This window comes from Papio anubis, unplaced genomic scaffold (assembly GCF_008728515.1).
Source record: "Papio anubis isolate 15944 unplaced genomic scaffold, Panubis1.0 scaffold363, whole genome shotgun sequence".
In the NCBI taxonomy this organism is placed as follows: domain Eukaryota; kingdom Metazoa; phylum Chordata; class Mammalia; order Primates; family Cercopithecidae; genus Papio; species Papio anubis.
Genome location: NW_022163778.1, coordinates 1,970 through 12,209, shown reverse-complemented (window position 1 = coordinate 12,209; position 10,240 = coordinate 1,970). Strand labels below are relative to the sequence as shown.

Sequence of the window (10,240 nt, the reverse complement as noted above, 5' to 3'; positions counted from 1 at the left end):
CCACAGGTTGTTATATATTTTCCAGAATCCTCTCAGGTAATTAGGGTGAGTGGTATTATTCTGACTTTGCTGATTGGGAGATTAATGCAGGTAAAGGGATTTGCGAAAGGTTAACTGCCTGGGGCATAAACCCCGCCAAGCCTCCTGACTTTTGTACAGAGGTCAAGTAACATGGCCTTCCCTCTACCACTACTAAAGTCAAAAGCATTGAGAAAAGCATGCATAAAATATAAACACATTTCCTAATCTAATTTTGGATCAAGATTTCCTCATCTCTCCAACTCTCTATCAGTAGGCAACTTTGGGGGAGGCAGTGAGCTAAAAAGAATTTAGTCATATTCTACCTTTAAGTATTTGCCTTGGGGACCCATTACGGGGAAACTTAAATCTCACAGATATGTTACTGGGGGAAAAAACACATAGTCCCCTACAGAAAAACATTATCACATATTTTCCATAGCTGAGGGTTTGACTGGCATTAATCAGGACAGATACAATCTGAATTTTTAACTTACTATAGATATAAGCTTGAGAAGAGACAAGGAAAAACAGAGTTCCTTTTAAGATACCATAAATGTGGCATACTTTCAAGAGAGGAAAGATGCAGATGGCTTCTTTGATTTCAGAAACTTCAACTGGAACTTCCTAATGTGTTGTCTGGTTGGGTTTCACATACCATATCATGAGATTCTTTACAGAAGATAAAGACTCTTTGACAGCGAAGAAGAATTCTAATTCTACAGTCTATCTTTTCCTTTACCATCAAGAGAAAACCTGCATTCTCCCCCATGAGAAAAACTCCAAATATCATGGACAAAACAAAGAATTCTTTAATCAAATTAGTAAAAGAAGCCTCCAGCAGAAACAGTGCATCTTTTTGAAGGTTAGAGATGTTATAGGCCAGGCACAGTGTCTCATGCCTGTAATCCCAGCACTGTGGGAGGCTGAGGGGGGTGGATCTCTGAGGACAGGAGTTCGGGGCGTTGGGGTAGGGGGCAGTTTGATTGGCGGTCGTGAGCTGGGAGACTGAGGCAGGAGAATCACCCGAACCTGGGAGGTGGAGATTACAGTAGAGCTGAGATCACATCATTACACACTGAAGCCTGGGCAACAAGATGAAACTCTATCTCAAAAAAAAGTTATGAATAGAGAAAATGTTTTGTGTGTCAAATCTCTGGCTTCTGGGTGAAAAATACCATTTGCTATTACACAGTTTAATTGTAGAGCATCAAATAACCATGTTTATTTGCCAAAAACCTACTGTTTAATGAACTACAAAAAATGGTTTATAAAAATCACTAGAAGCTGGCCAAGTGTGGTAGTGCATGCATGTAATCCCAGCACTTTGGGAGGCCAAGGTTGGTGGATCACCTGATGTCAGGAGTTTGAGATCAGCCTGACTAACACGGTGAAACCCCATCTCTATTAAACATAAAAAATTACCCAAGTGTGGTGGTGCATGCCTCTAATCCCAGCTACTTGGGAGGCTGAGGCAGAAGAATCATTTGAACCTGGGAGGCAAAGGTTGCAGTGAGCCGAGACTGCGCCATTGCACTCCAGCCTGGGCAACAAGAGCAAAACTCATTCTCAAGAAAAAAAAAAAAAAAAAATCATCAGAAGCATTATTCAAATAGTAATTTTAAAAGCATGGTGGCTCACACCTGAAATCCTAGCACTTTGGGAGGCTGAGGCCAGTGGATCACCTGAGGTCAGGAATTTGAGACCAGCCTAGCCAACATGGTGAAACACCATCTCTGCTAAAAATACAAAATTAGCCAGGCGTGGTGGTACACACCTGTAATCCCAGCTACTCCAGAGGCTGAGGCAGGAGAATCACTTAGAACCTGGAAGGTGGAGGTTGCAGTGAGCAGAGATCTTGCTACTGCATTCTAGTCTGGGCAACAGAGGAAGACTCTGTCTAAAAAAAAAAAAAAAAGTCTTTTTGATAGCAGAGTTGTGCGGCGGAAGCGTGCTGGGCCTATAAAAAGCAGTTTTTTCTAGAATACCCTTCATTTCTGAGCATTCACCAACCTAGAAACCTCGACAAATGGGCTTAGTTTGCCAATCACAAACCAAGTGACCCATCCAGTCATCTGTCACTGTCCTCTAAATTAGAAAATTGTCTGTGGCAATCAATGTAGCCCTGTTTATTGTCCAAGCAAAGTCCCCAAATAAAATATTTATCATAGCAGATCAACCCTGAACCAGAAAGGAAGGCACAAAACAAATGTATAAGCTAATAACTTGCCAAGATTGTTGTCGCCTGCTTGACACTTTGTTTTGTGGGGCTCCATCATACTGCTTTAAAATAGAGTTGAGCTGGGCGCGGTGGCTCAAGCCTGTAATCCCAGCACTTTGGGAGGCGGCCCCGGGTGGATCCACGAGGTCAGGAGATCAGAGACCATCCTGGCTAACATGGTGAAACCCCACATCTCTACTAAAATACAAAAACTAGCGGGTGGTGGTAGGGCGCCTGTAGTCCCAGCTACTCGGGCTGAGGCAGGAGAATGAAGTGAACCTGGGGGCCAGACTTACCCAGTGAGCGAGATGCCACTGCACTCCAGCCTGGGTGACACAGCGAGACTCCGTCTCAAAAAAAAAAAAAAAAAATAGAGTTGCTTTCTTTAAACACACACAGTTTCTTTGTCCGAAATGCTCATTTTGCTACACAACAATCTTCTGGGTTTATTCAATCTCCTCTAATTTCCTCTATTGTCTGAATTTGGAAAAGAACTGAAGAGTGCATTAGACATTTGTCCTCTTTTCTTACAAAAAGCAAAAATGGATTAGAGGGCAAGCACACCCACTCGTGCAGGACAGGTCCATCCCACCTAGCACCCTCAGCGGAGGTCCTCTGCACCCTGGGATATTAGCCAATTGAGCCACCAGGTCAGGCAGAGCAACCTCTCAGGGCTACCTCACAAAAAACAGCTGCTGGACACAGTCTAGACTGCAGTCAACCCAGGGGTTTCATTTACTTCTGCAGAGTAAGTGAGGCAGAGATAGCAGACAGCTGTGCCATGCACAGACCACCTAAAGTATGTATTCCTGGGTGGGAAACACCAATTAAAGTCTGACCCACTGTTCTTCCCTTTCCACTGGGTTCTGTGCCCCAGCATGAACATCCTCCTTTAAACGTGGGTGGAAACACCAGTGAAAACATCAATCTACTCAGTGCACACCCCTTGCAAACAGTTGCCCCTTGGACCTAGGGTTGTGCAATCTGGCCTGCATCTGGAAGGAGGCCCAAGCAGGCCTTGGTAATGGGCATTTGGCTGTTTGAGAAAGAGGCCTGGGTTCCTGGGAGCCCAGAGAACACACTAGAAGGGGCTGTGTGCATCACAGCTTTTCACTCTGTGCAGAGAAATACACCCAGTGAAGGAGGGCCAGTGCAGAGGTCCCTAAAACATAGGGCCCAGCAGCCTGTTTTGGGGGTCTAAGGACAGGACTGCTGTGGGCAACCCCAGGGTGGGGTCTCTGGGATGAACCTGGAGACCTGTGCTTACACAGCTTCCTTGGTAAATTGAGGAGGTGTGGACCTCAAGAAGGCTGCCAAGCTCCTTTCTATCCAAACTTGATACTGTGAGACTCCATGATCCAGTTTGTCACAGTTGATGGCTCAATCTCATGCACTAGAAAAAGGTAGTATAAAAAGAAAAATAAAAAGACATTCAAGTGAGTATAAAGACCTTTAATCTCAGCCTCTCTAGTTCAAAGAGATACTGGTTCATAGAGCTGTTAGATTTAACTTCCACAGATGACTCAACAGAGAATAACTACGAATCAGAGTACAACATCAAAACTGTAACCAATATAATCACTGGATTATGAACAACTCAAAATAGCTCCAGTTTCCAAAGGGCCATAAAGTGTACATATCAGTATGATGTGCAATTAACACATAATTTATTATGAAAATGTGGACATGCCAGGTAAGTAAGGGGGTTTAGGTTGACTTTTTATAATACTTTAAATTTAAAATGCCATTTCTGTGGACTAGATGACATCTTCCAGATTCTTTAATTTGGTTTACCTCCTGATAGATCCTGATAGAAACAGGTAGCACCAGCCTCTACTGAACCTCAATACAGTTGCAAAACACAGAGAGCCTGCTTGCCTACACATGGAGAAACACTGTTATCACAAGACTCAGAAGGCAAACTTCCAATCTGGCATACTTACCTGTCCTCTCATATTTAGTGCAATAAGAATGGGGGACCAGATGGTTAAGTAGATGCCAAAGAACACCAGACCAATCAGTGTGCTTCCCCAGACAGTCAGATGACTGAACTGCAGAGGAAAACAGTCACTTAGACAAGGCTTCTCGGCTGGACTGGCAGATTCACCCGAACTCCACCTGCCACAGAATGCCTGCATCCTAGCTAGCTCTCCTTATGGAAAGATTCTCATGACTCATAGCTTACTGGGGAGGTCAATCTTCCTAATTCCCTTGTCTCAGAATTTTTAGCAATGACTTGAAGTTATGAGTGTCCCCAAAGTACTCTGAAGATGAACATGCTTTTGCTGTCATGGCTGGCCTTTCTCTTAAGATTTATACCATAGTGACGCGGGCCCCTCTCAATTCATGGCAAGTGTTTGCTCCAACCTAAGGCTGTATACAACAAGGATTCATTAATCTGGTAAGAGAGTGGCTGAATGGACAAAATCAGTAAGATGTTTTTATTGATCATTTTGGGACTTCGATTGTTCTGTTCAATTTGCAGAGAATTTTTTAAATCTGAAATGGATATTGCCTCTTAACAGTGTTTCTTTGAGCGTCTACTGAGTTGTTCATTTTTCCTCCTTTGTTCTCTTAATATGATGATCCTTGACTTCTTTCTTTCTTCCACAACACACAATCTAATCTATATGCAAGTTCTGTTAGCTTTTAAAAAGATAAAATAAATCCAAGCTCTGACTACTTCTCACTGCCTCCTCCTCTAACATCCTAGGCTAAAGACATCATCACATTTAACCTGGATTAATTGCCACTGTCTCTTAGGGCAGTGGACTGTAGCACAGGCCATGGACTGGTAGCAGACCATGGCCTGTTAGGGACCAGGCTGCACAGCAGGAAGTGCACAACAGGTGTGCAAGCAAAGCTACATCTGTATTTATAGCCATTCCCTATCACTGGCATTCCCACCTGAAGTTCTGCCTTCAGTCAGATCAGCAGGGGCACTAGATTCTCACAGAAGCGTGAACTCTATTGAGAACTGTGCATGCAAAGGACCTAGGTTGCATGTTCTTTCTGAAAATTTAATGCCTGATGATCTCTCACTGTCTCCCATTACCCCCAGATGGGACTATCTAGTTGCAGAAAAACAAGCTCAGGACTCCCACTGGTTCTGTATTATGGTATATAATTATTTTCTTATATATTACAATGTAACATATAAAAGAAATAAAGTACATAATAAATGTAACGTTCATGAAGCATCCTGAAACCAGCTCCTAGGAGACTCATGGAAGTCCTCTTGTCCATGGAATAATTATCTTCCATGAAACCAGTCCCTGATGCCAAAAAAGTTGGGGACTGCTATCTTAGGAGATTACCTATTCCACATTGACTTATCACCTCATACTCATTTTTTTTTAGCAGAGCATTTAAACATCAGGCAGGTCACGATACTTCATGAGAGACGAAAATAAAGATTTAGATATAATCTTTAAATGTTGGAAATAATGAAAAAGTCTAAAATAGGAGACTGCTGAAATAAATGATGGAACATCTATAAAACTTAATAATCTATAATCATAAACAATAATTGTGTTAAATTATATTTTAAGGCATAGAAATTGTGTCTAATCTTTTTTTAATAATAAAGCCTTGTGTTCTGTAATGCATCATCTTATTTAAAAATACACACACACACAGACATAGAACAATGTCTGGAAGGATCCCCAGCAAAGCATTAGTAGTGACTGTCTCTTATAAAATTATGGAAATTAAATTTTTTTAGTCTTTCTTTATTTTCTATATATTTGGGTATGTATATGGTTTTTGTTTTTAAAATGGGGCTTTACATTTGAAATGAGATGACTGTTGTAAGCTTAGAGGTGTATTAGGTGCCAAGCAAATAAATCACCAAGAGAATTTGGATTGCAAATTTGCTCCAATAAAGATCAATCCACAATTTATACATATCAAATTTGAAATAAGATAACCAGATGTTGTTTATTGTTTCCCCTAGGCTTAGAAATAAATCATAGCATGAAAATGTCTATACTGAATAGAGAAACAATTCTAGACAAAACTTACTTTAATCCAAGCTGTAGTCTCAAAACCAGCTTTCTGAAAATCAGTAACAAGAACATACTGTGGAAAGACAGAAGAGTTTGAAAAAACATGATTTTCAGTGAGTTATTTTCACTTTCCATGAGAAATTCTATGTCTCCACTCCAGATCTGCTTTCTCCAAGTCAGCTCGAGTTTGAAAATATAGCCATCTCAGCAGCTAACTCTCTAGGGGTTTGTAGGGAACATACAGGCAGAGTCACTTCCAGAAGAGCTTTCAATCTAGTGATGGGCCTTCTCATAAATAGTAGAGAAAGACTTTCTGTTACCTTGGATGATTTGAGAAACACCACCATTCTGAGTGTTGCTCTCCTTTGCAGGTAGATGTGAAATGGTCATTTGAAGAACGGGGAAATCTGCTAATCACCTGTCAAGAAACTTTGACTTTGTATTTCATAACCATTCAGGCCTTTAAAGGATCTATCAAATATATTTTGAGGAGTTAAAATAAGGAATAATAACAAGGGAGGTCGTATATATAGGGTTTAGAGAAAGAAGTACAAGTCACACATGAGCTACTTAAGAATGGCTCAGCAAACAGAGATAAACTTACTGTGTAAACAATATTTTCAACAAATAGATAGGCAGTGGCAGGACCACTGGTCAACATGTATCTGAAAAAGAAAGAGGCTACTATTAACTTCCTAGATCCTGAGCATGGCCACCTATTTTATTCAAAATATTAAACATGGAACTTTAGGAACATCTATAAACTTACAGAGGCATTTCAAAATCCCATTCTCTGTGATTCTAATGCTAAATTTTGTTTCTAGTGTTAAAGTTTTTCATCTTATAGTCTGTCTAAATGAAGAGAACAAAGTCAAGCTTTCAACAAACCAACCAACCAAATACTTGATCTGCATTGGAATTTCCATTTTTATGAAGATTAAAATTTCTATTTATCCAGTTTTTTATGAGAAAGGAATAAGAAATTATTAACCTATTTTGATAAAATGCCAACATTGAACCTTTTTCCAAGTGTTCATTTATGATTCATCTTTAATTTTTTGCTAAATTTGAATTATGGATCAATAAAAAGATAACTATATGAATATAAAATCAATTTATAATGACTGAGTTCTGAAATAATTTGGGGGGATATTTACCACTCATGTTCTTATTTGTAACTATATGAGCTTCTGGAATCTATCAGTTGGAGGAATGCAAGCAATCCAATGAGAGATGTTTAGAAAATACAGGAAGGATTTTGAAGCTTCAGTTTTCCTCTCTTGTCTTGTTTTTTCTTTTCAAGGATGTCTATGACAATGTATATGACAACCACTAAGGCAGAACTCTAGTAGAGTTGTCTAATCATGTCAACTAGACCCGCATGGAGAAGTCTGATTTTTATCCTCAGGGGTCAGAGCCTATTTTTAAGACAAGCCACAGTATCTTTGTGTTACATAGCCAGCCACTTTTTATTCTTTTTTTTTCAACTTTTATTTTAAATTTGGGGGTACAAGTACAAGTTTGTTACAAAGATATATTGTGTAATGTTAAGGCTGGAGTACAAATAAATCCATCATCCAGGTAGTGAGCACAGCACACAATTGGTAGTTTTTCAACCCTTTTCTCTCTCCTTCTCTTCTCCTGTTCCCCAGTGTCTATTGTTCCCATCTATAAGTTCATGTGTACTCAATGTTTAGTTTCCACTTATAAGTGAGAACATGTGGTATTTAGTTTTATTCTTTTTTATACTCAGTCCAGATTTGTAGCTCACAGGCTGGGTAGATAAAGATTTTTGTGTTCAAATTTCCAACCAATAGCAGCTATACGCACATATCTGGGTCTGCCAATTTTCCCATTTGCTTGTTGAAGAATCAACTCTTATGCAAAAATCCAGATCTGTTTATTTTCCTAAAACAGTGTAATGAATGGAATCATAAGTAGAATTGGGTAACCATGGGTCTCCGAATCCAGCTCCTGGGCACACACTTTCTCCTGCTTCTCAACAGTTAAGTTTGTGGAGAAGGGAAGATTAATCATAAAAGCAATATCATGGGCTGCCCTAATACAGAGGGCCTGCTGCTAGGTAAGGTAAGAGTTACACTAGGAGAACAGGGAGAGATAAGGCCACTGACTTAAAATGGAACAATCCCTAATCTTAAGGGAGAGGTGGAAAATAGAGCCTAGAGCTTAGGCAGGACTTTATTAAAAGGGAAGGAAGGGAGCAAGTTAAAAAAGGAATGGACAGGCTAAGCTAATCCCAAGAATGCAGCAAATCAATGTATTAGCAAATAGCTATTCAAAATTGTAGGAGTTTACATTTTAGTAACTGGCCTTAAGATTGGTTTTAGTAACAAGCACAATACTTTTTTTTTTTTTCTTTTTTAGTTTTCTCTGTCTTTTTTTTGTCCTTTTTATAATGGAAAACTTCAAACATACACAAAATGGCAAGGATAGTACAACAAATTCCCAGGTATACATAACCCAACAATAACAATTGTAAGCATTTGGTCACTCACGTCTCTTTAGCTCCCCCACCTCCTCCCTATCCTCCCAAGTTCCCATTGAATTATATATCATGTCATTCATAAATAATTCCATATATTTAGTTACAGCTCAATGAATTTCCACAAAGTGAACATGCTCATGTAAACCACACCTGCACTGGGAAATAGAAATTACAAACACACAGAGCCCCCTCTGCAGTACTCTCTTAGTCCTTTCCTCACTACTTCCCAAAACAGTAGCCACTATCACCTATTGTGAACTTTGCATATATGGATTCATAGAATATGTGTATTTTTTGGTTTGGCTTCATTTGTCTAACATTGTTGGCAAGATTTATCCATGTTGTTGAACATAGCCATAGTTTGTTTATTTTCATTGCTCTATAGTATTTTATTGTAAGAATACACTACAATTTAGTCATCCATTCTACCACTGATGCACAACTGGGTTGCTTCCAGCTCTTGACTATGACAAATGCTGCTGCTATGAACATTCTTATATGTCTTTTGGTACACACTTGTATTCATTTCTGTTGGGTATATAACAAGTATGAAATTGGGTCTTAAAATATGTATATATTAACTTCATCAAATGCTGCCTAAGAATTTTTTGAAGTGGTTGTGCTATTTTACCTTTGCCAGTTCTAGTTGCTCCATATCCTTGCAGTCACTTGACAGTGTCTGTATTTTTTATTTTGACCAGACTGGTCTATGTGTCATGGTATCCCATTGTCACTTTAAGTTGCATGCCCTTGATGAAGACATTTTCTGATGCTTAATTGGCTCTTTGAATATATTCTGTAACTGACTTATAGGCATTTTTCATATATTTTGGATATAAGTTTTTGATTGGACATAAACATTGCCGATATCTTCTCCCACTTTAACTTGCCTTTTCTTTCTCTTAATGGTGACTTTCTTAACACAAAGTTCTTAATTTTAATGTAGTCCAATTTATCAGACTTTTTCTGTATAATTAATGCTTATTTAGTCTTACTCAAGAAATTTTTGTCAACCTCAGTGTCATAAAGATATTCTCTTATGCTATAGAAACTTTGTTTTTTGTTGTTGTTTGTTTGTTTGTTTGTTTGTTTGTTTTTTGAGATGGAGTCTCACTTTGTAATCCAGGCTGGGGTGCACTGGCATGATCTCGGCTCACTGCAACCTCCTCATCCCGAGTTCAAGCAATTCTCCCGCCTTAGCCTCCCGAGTAGCTGGGACTATAGGCACCTGCCACCACGCCCAGCTAATTTTTTATATTTTTAGTAGAGTAGGGGTTTCACCTTGTTAGCCAGGATGGTCTCAATCTCCTGACCTTGTGATCCGCCCGCCTCGGCCTCCCAAAGTGCTGGGATTACAGGCATGAGCCACTGCTCCCGGCTGTTACAGAAGCTTTATAAAAAAATTTTTAACCTTTCACATTTAGCTTTATAACCCACCTATACTGACCTTTGTTTATGATATAAGATAGGGGTCAAATTCTTTTATTC

The 10,240-nt window shown here is 39.4% G+C and overlaps 1 long non-coding RNA gene across 1 annotated transcript; it reads right to left on the bottom strand.

The window, feature by feature from the left end:
• Nucleotides 1-2,612: 2,612 nt before the first annotated feature.
• Nucleotides 2,613-9,889, bottom strand: LOC116273107. The gene is made up of 5 exons (XR_004181590.1): nt 6,851-9,889; nt 6,567-6,664; nt 6,263-6,319; nt 4,183-4,290; nt 2,613-3,632 (listed from the first exon to the last, which is right to left on the bottom strand). It is a non-coding gene; the product is annotated as an uncharacterized LOC116273107 (long non-coding RNA).
• Nucleotides 9,890-10,240: the final 351 nt, after the last annotated feature.